Source organism: Amphibalanus amphitrite, unplaced genomic scaffold (assembly GCF_019059575.1).
Source record: "Amphibalanus amphitrite isolate SeventyFive unplaced genomic scaffold, NRLGWU_Aamphi_draft 000331F_arrow, whole genome shotgun sequence".
Classification (NCBI taxonomy): domain Eukaryota; kingdom Metazoa; phylum Arthropoda; class Thecostraca; order Balanomorpha; family Balanidae; genus Amphibalanus; species Amphibalanus amphitrite.
In genome coordinates this window covers 500,656-517,223 of record NW_024881826.1, presented here as the reverse complement: position 1 = coordinate 517,223, position 16,568 = coordinate 500,656, and the positions used below count along the sequence as shown (strand labels likewise).

The window sequence follows — 16,568 nt, the reverse complement described above, 5'->3', positions numbered from 1 at the left end:
GTCCATTCAACCTATTGGCACATGTTAAACGGTCGGGATGGGCAGCTAGCGTCATTATCTCTGGGCTTCCGCAACTGACATTATTGCATGTATACACCTTTCGCTCATTATTTAGGTCATACTGGGAGCAGCCTATGGCCAAAATTGACGACAGAGTTGGCCTACTCTGAAGGCAATTAGGAGCTTCCGGGACGAGCTAGTAATAACCACATTCACACAGCAACCATACTTCGGAAGTGGATCCCAGAAATTAGTAGCCCCCTCCATACGGCTAATTATGGCACCACCATATAGCCCCGTTACATGCGATACCCCTTTGTCGTGACCTATTGCGGATCACGGAACTCTAACCACCTCGGGACGCACCCGGACTGACAACCGCGGGACGTACCCCAAATAACAACCGCGGGACACACCCGGAAAAATGACCGCGGGACGCACCCGAAAAAATGACCACAGGACGTACCCGGAATGAATGATACCGCGGGACGCACCCGGAATGAATGATACCGCGGGACGTACCCGGAATGAATGATACCGCGGGACGCACCCGGAATGAATGATACCACGGGACGTACCCGGAATGAATGATACCGCGGGACGCACCCGGAATGAATGATACCGCGGGACGTACCCGGAATGAATGATACCGCGGGACGTACCCGGAATGAATGATACCGCGGGACGTACCCGGAATGAATGATACCGCGGGACGCACCCGGAATGAATGATACCGCGGGACGTACCCGGAATGAATGATACCGCGGGACGCACCCGGAATATCCAACAACGGCGTCAACGTATCCTCACCCCCGTCTGGGCCAGTGAATGAGACACGCACACTGCACCGCCGCCCCTCACCAGCGGCAGCACAGGCAATCGAATAACAACGCCGGCCCATCACGACAGTACGGGCCCCAGACTGGATCTGACCCTGTGTCAGCCAATGGCACATTTCCAACCATTCAGAAATGTGTAGAGACATGCAAGTGGTATCTCCATGCAACGACCAACACTGCCTAAGTACAATTGCACTACCTTGACCAGAACAGGGGGGACCACACTTATTTTTCATTCCCTGGCAATTGAAAAGTGTAATCAATCGATTGTGTATACCGTACTACCACGCTTCAGCTCGCTTCCATAGAGAGGTAATTACGGCCACGCATGGCCAGCCGTCGCTGTCTCATTTATGGGGGCAGTAAACCCAGCGCTCACAGAGCAGTCGGGAGATCTGGGTTGGTGCTGTAGAAACTTTACAGTAAATAGGCGTCACACACCATGACATGTGTCCTAGAAGTGGACTCGTCGCAGCTCTCACTGGTGCGGGGCATGATGTCAATACTGACAATTAGTAGTAATAATCTACCCCATTCGATATAATGGTAACGACTAGACTATTTTCCTGGTAAGGGCGGCTGGTGTAACGCCAGGCCGTATGTCTCTCTTAACCACTACAATTGTTGTCCCGTAAATTAGTCGCTGAATAGAGGAATGGAGCCAACTGACAATGATAGTTTATCTTATTGACTTGGTCCCAAAATCGTTCGGTTATCTGCTGCACTTACAATTTACATGAATGATAACGATGCGGCGTCCCCCACCAAATGGCTGACGCTAATAGGCGAGCCGGCGCGCCTGGAATCCTGTTGAGTTTGGCGGAGTAGTATTGACGTAGCTTTCCAAATATACCAGACGCACTGAATGTCGATTGTATGAAAGTCTTTTCAACAAGTATAGGGCATTAATTAATGAATGATAATAACGCGACGTCCGCTAAACTACGCGGCCGCGGCTAATTGGGTGAAACGGCGCGCCTGGAATTTTCTGAATTAGGCAAAGTGATATTGACGTAGTTAACCAAATCTACCAGTCACACTGAATGACGATTATAAGAGTGTTCTTCAACAAAGACAACAGAACAGGTTGACAATATAATAAATTGACTTCTACGTAATGCCCCTTTGGCATCAATTTCACTGCTGAGAGCCACTGTACCGAAATGTAGCATTCATCACAAAATTAAAGCGGGCGTCGCTTTACGTTTTAAGGGGAAGTTAACTGGTAATAAAACTAGACACTATATCTGTTCCTGATCATGCGTTTTCCATGCCTGGGTTTCATCTAGAAAACGTGCCTTTACCGAGAAATATAGTAAAGTTGGAAATCAACGTACTCCGCACTTAACCATGCCGTATTATATGAAATAGAATGCAAAACGTTCAGCCGCAAAACATTGAATGCGTGTGTAGGGCGTAATTGACTGACAGCATTGCGTAATTTGCTTTGTTGGAAACGTAGGAGTTTAAATGATAGTAATAAGTAATTAAGCCAGAATTGTTCATTGTTTTACATCGCTGCCCGTTCACACGATTGTAACTACGAAAAAGTAGTACCAGGGGGGATTTTTCAGTTTATGGCGGAAATTACTTGACATGTTTGCTTAAACTTCCGAAACTTCGTATAATAGAGCGTTCTGGGTTCGTTGTCAATTTGCAAGGTTTTCTTGGTGAAATAGTTAGTAATTTATAAGGTTGTCGTAACTTGTTTGTAACATGTTGAGAGGTTTCGTGGATTGTAATCACGATTGTTAGTAATTACGGTCTATAACTCAAGTTTTCATTACTTTTCGTTCTGTTAAAATCAGCCTTTGATTTTTAATTCATCAATAATGAACTTACTGCAAAGTTTCTGAGTACCACGCTATTGTAAAGTATGCTAGTACGAAATGAAATATGGCTCTCGTCAATGTAGGAGGGAATGTGGCGAAACATGTTTAGCTCGAACCGCGGAAATCAGTAAATCGGTAGGGCCGGTTACTTGAACGATTTTATTGCCACCATGGTATACTGGTTTCGATTTGGCTCAGTGAATTATAATTGTACACAATCCATTGAATTACTTGTTGCAGATTTTAGAACCCCAAATTACTTGACAATATACGTTAATCCGTTAACGAGTCATCTACGAAAAACAAAACAGAAACATCGAACGCTCAATCATTACTCCAAATCTGGGAAGGTGTTTCATTTTGAACCTCCTTGAGCTGCAATTGCTGAATAAGCGAACTGAGACCTACTAGCAAGTAAACAACTATCCGGATAATTGCGAATGCATACAGGAAAACTACCGTCAAATGGCATGCTGAGCTCTGAAGATTTTTTTTTTAACAAGATGTTGATTACTGAAATTATCTGGTATTGTCAGTTGACGTCATCCAAGCGTTAAAATGAGCTAATGACGGCAGGTTAATAGCAAAGTAATAAGAGGACAACCCCCAGATCCTCAACGCTCAAATTGACCCACTCCCCTTGATATTTGACCGAGATATATCATTTGTTAGCCTTGCTACCCAATTATAGACCACAATTTCTAAAACCCGTTCTACTCTACTCATCTACCCGACCTCGTCAACCCATCGCTTCGATCATCTCCCTTTCGTTATAGCCCCTCATTCGCCATCACAGTCTAGTTTCGTCAGTGGGTTATATTGTATGTTACGTGCTAATTTCAGGAGGAGGGAGTAGGGGTGGCAGTGGGAGCACGACATATTTGACATGCACAATCCGCGTCATACACACGTGAATGCACACAGACATAAACTAACTTCAGAACAAGCAAGGCGTTATAGTGGGTACGAGATTTGCACAACTCTTTATGACGACGTTAACAGTACGCACACAAAAATGATGCAGAAGTCTGAACTCCACGAGTAAGTGACCATTTACCGAGATATTTGAATCAATTGACAGATTCAGATTTTATGTTAGTGGGCCAAAAATAAAGCATTCGATAGGCTGGAGAATCTAATGCCGCCGAATGACCGGCGACGCGCTGCCGGACTTACATGATAGCAGTTCGTCGGTTTCAGCAGCGGACTGGCACCCACGCTGACAAATCGGCAACCGCGTCGCACCGCATCGGCCGAAGCGGGTGTTCACAGGCAGAGTCACACAGAGCGAGTGTCTCAACGTCCGGGACAAATGTCCCGAACCGGATGGTCCTGCGACCCACACGGCACCAACAGTAGAGTCCGGTGACGAGGTTCGAGTGTCCAACCAGAGAGTGTGTCTAAGTGTCTTGACGTCCGGGACGAATGTCCCGGACCGAATGGTCCGGCGACCCACGCGGTGTACCGCCACCAGTAGAGTCCAGTGACGAGTGTCCGACTGAGAGACAGAGTGTGTGCGCGCTCGTGTCGCCGCTGCTTTTATATGGAGCAGCGAAGCGCATCGAGAATCGATCGGTCCACATGGCTCGGAGATAGGACAGTGTGTTACATGAAATTCGGTTCGAAAGAAAGTACGGCGTGTCACATCAGAAACAACCTTGGAAAAATTCCGTCCTCGGAATTTCGAACAAAAAGGTGATGACATCGATATCGAAAGAAAGTACGGCGTGTCACATCAGAAACAACCTTGGAAAAATTCCGTCCTCGGAATTTCGGAGAAAGGTGGTACCATCGATTCTGAGAAGCACGTCACATACAAATACCTCTTGACGTAAATCCCGCCCCCGGGATTTCGACATTGCGGTACAACAGGCGTAGTACTTCGAGGTGAGCATGGTTCGCTGAAGTACAACGGAAATCGGGCGCGTGTTACATTATTGATCCAAATATCTCGGTATTTCTTACAAGCTATCGCGACGTCTGCGACTTTGCCGTTGCAGGCACGCTTGCTACAACTAAATACCATGGTGCAAGCGGCGGCGACCCACACACCACTAGTGCACATGTACTACAGTATACACACACCGCTACAGTTCTACAGTATGCATACGTGCTAGTCTCTTGTCTCCTTCTTCCTCCGGTCATCACTCGTCTTCTCCCTTTTCTCTTCTCCCTCCTTCCTTGTCGTATTCCTCGTCCTTGTATTCCTCCTTTTTCTCCTCTTCCTCCTCGCTTCCCGTCCTCGTCTTGCTCCTTATCCTCCTACTCCTCTTCTATCTTTTTCTTGTCCCTCTTGCTTCTCTTCTTTCTTCTTTTCCTTCGTTGTGAACTGGCAGTGGCCTGGTTTGATGTGTCGAGGTCGGGAAGCAGTAACTGTTTCCGTCGGTAGACTGTTGGGCGGGTGGTGAACTCTTAGTTCAGATGTAACCGGTACTGGGTTTCCGGCTGATTTGGTGGCTGACTTCCGGCTTCGGTTGGAAGCGGCTGAGAAGCGACGGCCGTTTGGCTGAGAGGCGACGGATGGATCAGACACGGGTAGCGGCCGTGACTGAGCAGACCACCGGACGGCGTGCGAGTGTAGCCGTCCCCTCAGCTGTCCGCTCCCGTTGCCGCCAGTCCGGGTATGGCGCCACCGACCGACAGAATCTGTGAAAATATTTGCTGGCAGTATCATGTTGCAAAATAATAAGGAATGGGTAGGACATGCCACGGTTAAGGAAAGCGGGTCAAGGACTTGGTGAAGGTTACGTTTATGTTTGGTTTGCCTCCATATAGCTGATAATTTTTCATTCTGTTTAATTCCCTCCAAAGCTTTAGTAGTTTCGTGTCTTCAGCATCGACGCGTTGTTGGAGTGAAACTATGTCTTTCTGTTCCGGACCGCCTCTCGTGGTGTTGTTGACGGTCACGACGCTGGGGACTGGATCCGGTGCCACTTAGAACTTCTTGATTCACTTCTAGTTTCGGCCAGGGCTGTCGGTCGGCTGACCAAGACAGTATCGAAACTGATGTCGTTGTTTCCCGTGCTGAAACCTCATACGGCCAGCATTCTGTACTCCGCATACTCGTTACGCTTCAAACTGGTGGCATGATGGTGCACATATTCTCCGTACGCGCCTGGGTCGGCAGTGCTTATTGGTTGTCTCGTTGTCCCAGTTATGATATTGACGATGCTGGTTGACAAAATGCCTATGATGATCTCGTAGATGGCGTTGCTGCTGATGAATTGGTGGATCACCCACTGCTATTCAACATCTCTGATCAATTTCTGACAGAATCAACGTCAGAATTCGGTCAACTTAGATCTGGCGTTGGTTTCATTGTCGTGCAGCTACTCGTTCAATCCAGGGTTGGCGCTGCCGATGGGTTAATAAAGCGGCTCTATGTTTTGTTCTCTGTGAGCCCGGATGTACGGTCGCCTAACCCAGCAGGCGGTGGCGAGAACACGAGTAGAAGTGGCGGGGGTTATCCGAGCATAAGTGAAGGTTTGTAGTTTAAAGCACTCTGGTTCCACAATAACTGACTCCGGCTGGCTGTAGCACCGTTTCATGGCTGAACTGCAGCCTGGCAGGCTAATCACCGTCAATTGTAACCGCATGCTGACACGTTCCTGAAGACCTTGACTGCTAGCCTTTGAAGAGTTCATTTTGACATCAAAAGGATCGTCGATTGTTCGTGACTTCCATATCTGATCGCGTCCGGGGAGGCAGAGTCGTCTATACTGCAACCACAACAGTTCAAAGAAGTAGCCATAAAGTATTTGCCTGGCATCTAGGAAACGGCTGAGCTATCCGAAATCGTAGCGCCGAAGTGACCGGCGTGGCATTGTAGACACATTGAAATTCACCTCGTAGCGGGTCTCAGGTGGACGCTTACACATTGATCTGATACGTCTTATCCCCTTCATCATCATTCATCATCTCCTTCATATTGGTCCTCATCTCGTCACCATCTTTCGTCTTCTTCATATTGATCATCTGCAATCTGCATCCTCAATCCTCTTCTTGATCCTTTGCAATCTGCATCCTCAATCATCTTCTTCATATTGATCCTTTCATCATCAATCATCTTCATATTGGTCCTCATCATCGTTCATCTCCTTCAAATTGTCCTCTTCATCGTCATTCATCTTCTTCATATCGGTCCTCTTCATCACCATTCGCTTTCTTCAAAATGGGGTTCGGCACGACGCTTGGAGCGGCGATGGGAATCTTCAACTTGCTGGATCATGCCGCTTCTTTTCTTCAACCCCCCACACTGGCCACCATTATGTTACGCGGCGTTTCCGATTAACATTGATTGTTTGGTGTTGAGAGGTGTCGATGCTGATTTTTGTCGTGGTACCGTGATTTTCTTCCTGTTTCCTTTGGTTCTGGTCGTGATGCTCTCAACTAGTCTTCCTGTTTTCTTTGTTCGACATCATCGCCGCCGCGTAACGCCTCTCACGCTCGCCCGTCAGTTTGTCGGCAGATCATTAAGCAGTTTAGATTCCCAAAGCCCAAAATGCATAAAAGCAACAAGCTGTCGTGACTGACTAATTTTGTTAAAGTCTGAATTGTGTCAATTTGCACTCTCATATCTCGGTAAACGTTCAGTGCCTACGCATCATAGGTAAATTAAACCAAACAAAGCGCACCAATAATGCCAGGAAAACTCAATAGCCCCATTTACTGTTCCGCTACAAGCACGTTACGGAACTGTGAAGACAGAGGGAGGGAGAGGGAGAGTGAAAGAAGAGAATAAGAGTGAGTGAGAGAGAGAGAGAGAGAGAGAGAGGGGGGGAGGGAGAGAAAGAAAGAGAGAGAGAGAGAAAGAGAGAGAAAGAGAGAGAGAGAGAGAGAGAGAGAGAGAGAGAGAGAGAGAGAGAGAGAGAGAGAGAGAGAGAGAGAGAGAGAGAGAGAGAGAGGAGGCTGTTTAGTTTCGACAACTATCGATTCGGCGTTTATGCCATAAAATGGCTAGCGGACACGCCGAGTGGTCCCGGCCACACTTGTCCAAGTACCGGTTTCCTCTCGAAACTTGTCGACTTTGGTGACCTGATGAGACTTTGTTAGACGCGCGGAGAGAACAGGCTAAAGGCAAGTTACTAATTCGTTCGTTCCGAGCCAAAGTTGTATCGGTCAAGTACGTGTGGTGACACTTGTCAATTCTGTACTGGGTGGAACGAGACAACAATCACAATAAAATGACGCCTCGCCGGTCCTGCGGCGCGCGCGGCTCGGCGCGGTTGTAAAACGATTACCGATTTGGATTGTTACCAAGCGATGAGTGCAGTGGCACCTGCGCATTGTCGGTCGGCCGTACTGAGAGCCGTGCTATTCTCTCTGAGATTGCGTATCGATTTCACTGTTCAGGGTCATAAACGAGCAGCTGGTGATGCTGTGCGACTGATGGACACGCCCGGGCAATACAGGCCCGCTCAGTGCGGTCAAAACAATATCGATCCGGTTATATGGAGCAGTCCATTCAACCTATTGGCACATGTTAAACGGTCGGGATGGGCAGCTAGCGTCATTATCTCTGGGCTTCCGCAACTGACATTATTGCATGTATACACCTTTCGCTCATTATTTAGGTCATACTGGGAGCAGCCTATGGCCAAAATTGACGACAGAGTTGGCCTACTCTGAAGGCAATTAGGAGCTTCCGGGACGAGCTAGTAATAACCACATTCACACAGCAACCATACTTCGGAAGTGGATCCCAGAAATTAGTAGCCCCCTCCATACGGCTAATTATGGCACCACCATATAGCCCCGTTACATGCGATACCCCTTTGTCGTGACCTATTGCGGATCACGGAACTCTAACCACCTCGGGACGCACCCGGACTGACAACCGCGGGACGTACCCCAAATAACAACCGCGGGACACACCCGGAAAAATGACCGCGGGACGCACCCGAAAAAATGACCACAGGACGTACCCGGAATGAATGATACCGCGGGACGCACCCGGAATGAATGATACCGCGGGACGTACCCGGAATGAATGATACCGCGGGACGCACCCGGAATGAATGATACCACGGGACGTACCCGGAATGAATGATACCGCGGGACGCACCCGGAATGAATGATACCGCGGGACGTACCCGGAATAAATGATACCGCGGGACGTACCCGGAATGAATGATACCGCGGGACGTACCCGGAATGAATGATACCGCGGGACGCACCCGGAATGAATGATACCGCGGGACGTACCCGGAATGAATGATACCGCGGGACGCACCCGGAATATCCAGCAACGGCGTCAACGTATCCTCACCCCCGTCTGGGCCAGTGAATGAGACACGCACACTGCACCGCCGCCCCTCACCAGCGGCAGCACAGGCAATCGAATAACAACGCCGGCCCATCACGACAGTACGGGCCCCAGACTGGATCTGACCCTGTGTCAGCCAATGGCACATTTCCAACCATTCAGAAATGTGTAGAGACATGCAAGTGGTATCTCCATGCAACGACCAACACTGCCTAAGTACAATTGCACTACCTTGACCAGAACAGGGGGGACCACACTTATTTTTCATTCCCTGGCAATTGAAAAGTGTAATCAATCGATTGTGTATACCGTACTACCACGCTTCAGCTCGCTTCCATAGAGAGGTAATTACGGCCACGCATGGCCAGCCGTCGCTGTCTCATTTATGGGGGCAGTAAACCCAGCGCTCACAGAGCAGTCGGGAGATCTGGGTTGGTGCTGTAGAAACTTTACAGTAAATAGGCGTCACACACCATGACATGTGTCCTAGAAGTGGACTCGTCGCAGCTCTCACTGGTGCGGGGCATGATGTCAATACTGACAATTAGTAGTAATAATCTACCCCATTCGATATAATGGTAACGACTAGACTATTTTCCTGGTAAGGGCGGCTGGTGTAACGCCAGGCCGTATGTCTCTCTTAACCACTACAATTGTTGTCCCGTAAATTAGTCGCTGAATAGAGGAATGGAGCCAACTGACAATGATAGTTTATCTTATTGACTTGGTCCCAAAATCGTTCGGTTATCTGCTGCACTTACAATTTACATGAATGATAACGATGCGGCGTCCCCCACCAAATGGCTGACGCTAATAGGCGAGCCGGCGCGCCTGGAATCCTGTTGAGTTTGGCGGAGTAGTATTGACGTAGCTTTCCAAATATACCAGACGCACTGAATGTCGATTGTATGAAAGTCTTTTCAACAAGTATAGGGCATTAATTAATGAATGATAATAACGCGACGTCCGCTAAACTACGCGGCCGCGGCTAATTGGGTGAAACGGCGCGCCTGGAATTTTCTGAATTAGGCAAAGTGATATTGACGTAGTTAACCAAATCTACCAGTCACACTGAATGACGATTATAAGAGTGTTCTTCAACAAAGACAACAGAACAGGTTGACAATATAATAAATTGACTTCTACGTAATGCCCCTTTGGCATCAATTTCACTGCTGAGAGCCACTGTACCGAAATGTAGCATTCATCACAAAATTAAAGCGGGCGTCGCTTTACGTTTTAAGGGGAAGTTAACTGGTAATAAAACTAGACACTATATCTGTTCCTGATCATGCGTTTTCCATGCCTGGGTTTCATCTAGAAAACGTGCCTTTACCGAGAAATATAGTAAAGTTGGAAATCAACGTACTCCGCACTTAAAGGAAATAGTTCACATTTTAACATGGGTTTTGAACTGGAATAGCAGTTCCGTAGCTTGGGCTGAGACGAACATAAATCAGGAGCTTTTACAGCCCAACGATCACCCTAGGCAAAGATATTCTATTTCTCGTCCCGAAAAATGTGTCTTGCGTTGAGGATGTGTGCCTTGCATATATTCGCATCCAGTATGAAACGAGCATGGGTCCCGAAAATTCTTCAGAAACTAGAGAAATTATCTACGAGAACTCTAGAGAAATTCGCTCCAGTGAGGCGCTCCAGTAACAAAAGCACGAGCAGATCGCCCAAATGCCGGTGGCCGCGATAATTTCTTAGTTTCTGAAGAATTTCCGGGACCCATGCTCTTTTCATACTGGATCGCGTGTGCCTTACAGAAACTGAAAAGTTCTTCCTATATCAAAAATATAGAAAATAATCTTTTGCTGTAAAAAGGTTTTATTTTCTTTGCTGATCATTTTGAACATAAAAAATCACAAATCCATTGCAAAAAAATAATTTCGTGAAAGTGAACTATTTCCTTTAACCATGCCGTATTATATGAAATAGAATGCAAAACGTTCAGCCGCAAAACATTGAATGCGTGTGTAGGGCGTAATTGACTGACAGCATTGCGTAATTTGCTTTGTTGGAAACGTAGGAGTTTAAATGATAGTAATAAGTAATTAAGCCAGAATTGTTCATTGTTTTACATCGCTGCCCGTTCACACGATTGTAACTACGAAAAAGTAGTACCAGGGGGGATTTTTCAGTTTATGGCGGAAATTACTTGACATGTTTGCTTAAACTTCCGAAACTTCGTATAATAGAGCGTTCTGGGTTCGTTGTCAATTTGCAAGGTTTTCTTGGTGAAATAGTTAGTAATTTATAAGGTTGTCGTAACTTGTTTGTAACATGTTGAGAGGTTTCGTGGATTGTAATCACGATTGTTAGTAATTACGGTCTATAACTCAAGTTTTCATTACTTTTCGTTCTGTTAAAATCAGCCTTTGATTTTTAATTCATCAATAATGAACTTACTGCAAAGTTTCTGAGTACCACGCTATTGTAAAGTATGCTAGTACGAAATGAAATATGGCTCTCGTCAATGTAGGAGGGAATGTGGCGAAACATGTTTAGCTCGAACCGCGGAAATCAGTAAATCGGTAGGGCCGGTTACTTGAACGATTTTATTGCCACCATGGTATACTGGTTTCGATTTGGCTCAGTGAATTATAATTGTACACAATCCATTGAATTACTTGTTGCAGATTTTAGAACCCCAAATTACTTGACAATATACGTTAATCCGTTAACGAGTCATCTACGAAAAACAAAACAGAAACATCGAACGCTCAATCATTACTCCAAATCTGGGAAGGTGTTTCATTTTGAACCTCCTTGAGCTGCAATTGCTGAATAAGCGAACTGAGACCTACTAGCAAGTAAACAACTATCCGGATAATTGCGAATGCATACAGGAAAACTACCGTCAAATGGCATGCTGAGCTCTGAAGATTTTTTTTTTAACAAGATGTTGATTACTGAAATTATCTGGTATTGTCAGTTGACGTCATCCAAGCGTTAAAATGAGCTAATGACGGCAGGTTAATAGCAAAGTAATAAGAGGACAACCCCCAGATCCTCAACGCTCAAATTGACCCACTCCCCTTGATATTTGACCGAGATATATCATTTGTTAGCCTTGCTACCCAATTATAGACCACAATTTCTAAAACCCGTTCTACTCTACTCATCTACCCGACCTCGTCAACCCATCGCTTCGATCATCTCCCTTTCGTTATAGCCCCTCATTCGCCATCACAGTCTAGTTTCGTCAGTGGGTTATATTGTATGTTACGTGCTAATTTCAGGAGGAGGGAGTAGGGGTGGCAGTGGGAGCACGACATATTTGACATGCACAATCCGCGTCATACACACGTGAATGCACACAGACATAAACTAACTTCAGAACAAGCAAGGCGTTATAGTGGGTACGAGATTTGCACAACTCTTTATGACGACGTTAACAGTACGCACACAAAAATGATGCAGAAGTCTGAACTCCACGAGTAAGTGACCATTTACCGAGATATTTGAATCAATTGACAGATTCAGATTTTATGTTAGTGGGCCAAAAATAAAGCATTCGATAGGCTGGAGAATCTAATGCCGCCGAATGACCGGCGACGCGCTGCCGGACTTACATGATAGCAGTTCGTCGGTTTCAGCAGCGGACTGGCACCCACGCTGACAAATCGGCAACCGCGTCGCACCGCATCGGCCGAAGCGGGTGTTCACAGGCAGAGTCACACAGAGCGAGTGTCTCAACGTCCGGGACAAATGTCCCGAACCGGATGGTCCTGCGACCCACACGGCACCAACAGTAGAGTCCGGTGACGAGGTTCGAGTGTCCAACCAGAGAGTGTGTCTAAGTGTCTTGACGTCCGGGACGAATGTCCCGGACCGAATGGTCCGGCGACCCACGCGGTGTACCGCCACCAGTAGAGTCCAGTGACGAGTGTCCGACTGAGAGACAGAGTGTGTGCGCGCTCGTGTCGCCGCTGCTTTTATATGGAGCAGCGAAGCGCATCGAGAATCGATCGGTCCACATGGCTCGGAGATAGGACAGTGTGTTACATGAAATTCGGTTCGAAAGAAAGTACGGCGTGTCACACGATCACCAACTAACGCCGATACCAGATCACAGAGTGCCCAGCTATAGCATGCAAGGTCTCGGTTTCACAGGACGAATGCTGGGCTGCAGTTGCCTCAAGCCACCATCACTTGGAATTTATCCATTTCTAGTGCTCGGTTGGAACGAATACCTACATAACGAGCCATTTGTGGTCTTCAAGTCTTTAATTAAAGTCACAATCTGAGTGAAGGTATATTTAAAACGTCATCACAGCCATCACAGCTTCATCTGAGCTTCATCACGGCGGCGGAATCACAGCCACGGCTGCGGAATCACAGTCACGGCTGCGGAATCACAGCCAGGGCTGCGGAATCACAGCCACGGCTGCGTAGCGACTTATCCAGGTTTCTTCTTGCCTGGGTTGCCTGCGCCCACCTCCGCCGGCGGTCCAGATCGTCCATCGTCACCACCACAGGACACTGGGCATTGTGTCGGACCGTCAGACCTGCGGAGTGTCAATGTTTTGAAGTTCATGCATCGTAAGCAGCTCACCGAGACACAATAAGAACTAGTCGAAAAGTCGTTGGGTATCGTTAGAACTTAGAAGAACGTGTTACGTATGTGAGTATTTGATTGTTTTAATTCACCAATTTGAAAAATAGCAGAAACAAAGAGTGTCTGTTTGAAGCAGAAAATGCATAATGTGTTTGGAACCGTACCTCCGTAGTGCATTTGGCTTAATTCAGAGACTTAACCCGGCAGTTGCTGGGGTATTTCGCCACCCACCGTTTGCTGGGGGGGGGGGGGCGTTAAACGCCCCCAGCCGATAACTCGAGAACCAATAGGCACAGCGACACGCACGAGGCGGCAAACGAAAGAACGCGACGAGACGCTTCAGATGAGTACTTCAAAGTTGAATTTTGAGGTCACAGGTCGGGTCAAGGTCAGGTCAAACACCTGAAATCGGGCTTTCAGTAGCATGGACTTCAGGACTTCGCAGTGGGCGCCTCTCGTCATAAACTCTGTCAAAACGGTGCACAATGCATCATATATGGCCTACAAGAGTGTCAGCTCCATGTAGGGGTCAGTCAAGCATAGGTCAGGGTCAAGGTCAGGTCAACCGGGTAGGCTTATATCCACGAAAATCAAAACTGAAATTCGCAGCCTGTGACACATGTTTTATGGGTAATTTGGGGCGTAGAACACGATGGTGATATTCATTTTATCATATGTGTACGTGTTTGGCTCAAAAAGTTCAATTTAAGAAATGCATGTATCATGGTCGTAGAATAGTCACGAGAAATTGCCAAGGTTCAGTTCAAGATTTTGGAAAATGCTGAAGGATAATCAATAATCGAAGATAGCCATTTGATTTTTCATGGTATTGGCAGTCTAATGGCGTTTACGGCATGTCTGTATGTCTATTCTGTGATTTTATATGATTTTTTGAACATATGCCGTTTTTGGTCGAAAATTCAGAAATCATGACGTCACTAAAACCTTGATATCTCAAAAATTTTCCGACCGATTCTTGTGAAACTTTGTCACAATGAACTTCAATCTATTCCCTACAGGTACCCGAAATTTGGCGCGCCTACAGCGCGCCGTTTTTATGCTATGGCCCGGCGAAAAAAGTGGGGGCGTTTAACTCCCCCCCCCCAGCAACTCGCGGGTTAACATTTTTACGAACTACTAACAACATCACTAGCTGCTCTGTCCAACTGCTCGTCATTAAATTGACTAAACTGACCTTCCGTTGCGTACGTCACTCCCACTGACAGTCGGCTTCTCTGCATCCGCACTAGAGAAGGAACTAGAATGGACAGCTACAGCGCCTGATCCGGTCGGGATGCTCATACTGGGTACTTGCAGGTCCCTGAGGATAAAGAGTATTAGCTAAATATACAGATGTAAATCACTTTCGAAGGCAAGAAAGTGCAACTTTGAGAATTCGTGTTATAGTGCCTGTTTATCGGAAAGTGAACTACAGGGAAGTCATGAGATGAGATTCTTCTCCAAAATACATACCAAGGTTGACAAGGTAAGCGCACTTGCCAGATCGTCCCGGTTAAAACTGCGGATTTAACAACGGTTTGAACCGGGTGGGTAAAACCAGTTCTGCCTAGCCCTTGGCCCTGTTTAACCCGCGCCGGGCCAAGGGGCGGTTTTACGCCCCCCTGAGTTTTTTTTCGCAGATTGCGAGAAAACTGTCAGAGAGAGAGAGCTGTCAGAATTGCAAAAAATCAAAACATTTTTAGCAACTTTTAAGGGCCTCCTAGGCCTCATAAATTCGCCCGTCCAATTGTTGGTCAGAAAATGAAACTATTCTGACTAAAGCACCATTCAAAATTCTACATCATGGTAAGATGAACATTAAATCACCTTGGCTGGGTTTCCGTTTCAAAGACGATCCCGTCAAACTGCGTTTGCTCTTCATCCAACACAGTCTCGTGCGCTAGAACGCTGAAAATATTCGAGGATGTTTCAAATCATGATACACAACATATTTCCTTGACCGTAATTAACATTTGCTACCCAAATACATGCAACACTCATGGTCAATGGCGATTATGGCTGCGATCGTTGGCGGTCAATCGTTACGAGCGAGGCCAAAGGTAGACCAAATCGTCGCCAGGCCATTCAACCGAGTTGGCCGGTCCGATTTCTCGTATTGTTATGAAATATTAACCCACGCCCTGCTGGGGTATATCTGTAGTCTACGCGCTGCTGGGGGGGGGGGGGGGGGGGGGGTTCGGCCGCCCCCTGCTATCTCGAGCAGATGGGTTGAATATATCTTGCCGATTGGTCATCGAACAATGCAAAAAGGTGTATTACTTGAGCAAAATATCCTTACTTGACATCAGGCGCGGTTCTCACTCGCGGATGAGATTCTGTGATGTTCTCCTCATCCCCATCCAGAAGCAAAACCCACTCTCCGTAGTCACTGTTGAATATCTCCAGATGCACATTCTGTGGGCAAAGTATGTGTTTACTGTGACAAACCATTCACTTTTGATTTTCAATGGATCCGTCAATGGATGCACAAACAGGAAACCAAATGGTAGGCGATATATGTTCAGGGTCCAGTTCAGGTTAACCCGCGCCCTGCTGGGGGTCCTGGATTTCCACGCCCTGCTGGGGGGGGGGGGGTGTTTGAACACCCCCCCCCCTTGTAACTCGGCTTCTGGGCCACGTAGCGATACGCGGAAGGCGGCGTTCGAAAGAGCGTAAAAAATAATGACGAAATCACTTCGGTCAATTTTTTGGTCAGGTCAAAGGTCAGGTCACCAGAGGTCATTGAAGGCAAAATTTCGCCGATTTCCAGGTCGAATGTCGAAAATTTCCAAGAAGCCAACGCATAACTCGGGAACCAATAGAGCTACAGCGCCGCGGATAAGCGCATTCGATAGCCCTATTAACGCCCTTTCTGAGTAATTTTCTCAGATTTGACCTAACGTCAACGGTTTTGCCTGCAGGGGGCAAAAACTGCAAAAATAGCCGATTTTTTCGAAAACAGTTTTTCTGCAATAACTTTTGACCCAAGCCTTGTACGAGCTTACTTTTACCGGCATCGTGTTCCTCTCGTCAAGACGCATCGAACGAACTATAACTTGACCTTG

General features: G+C 47.0%; 1 long non-coding RNA gene across 1 annotated transcript; it reads right to left on the bottom strand.

Annotated features, from left to right (window-relative positions):
* Nucleotides 1-13,187: 13,187 nt before the first annotated feature.
* On the bottom strand, nt 13,188-15,914 carry LOC122388687. The gene is made up of 4 exons (XR_006257850.1): nt 15,803-15,914; nt 15,331-15,411; nt 14,699-14,824; nt 13,188-13,453 (listed from the first exon to the last, which is right to left on the bottom strand). It is a non-coding gene; the product is annotated as an uncharacterized LOC122388687 (long non-coding RNA).
* Between the last annotated feature and the right edge of the window lie 654 nt (nt 15,915-16,568).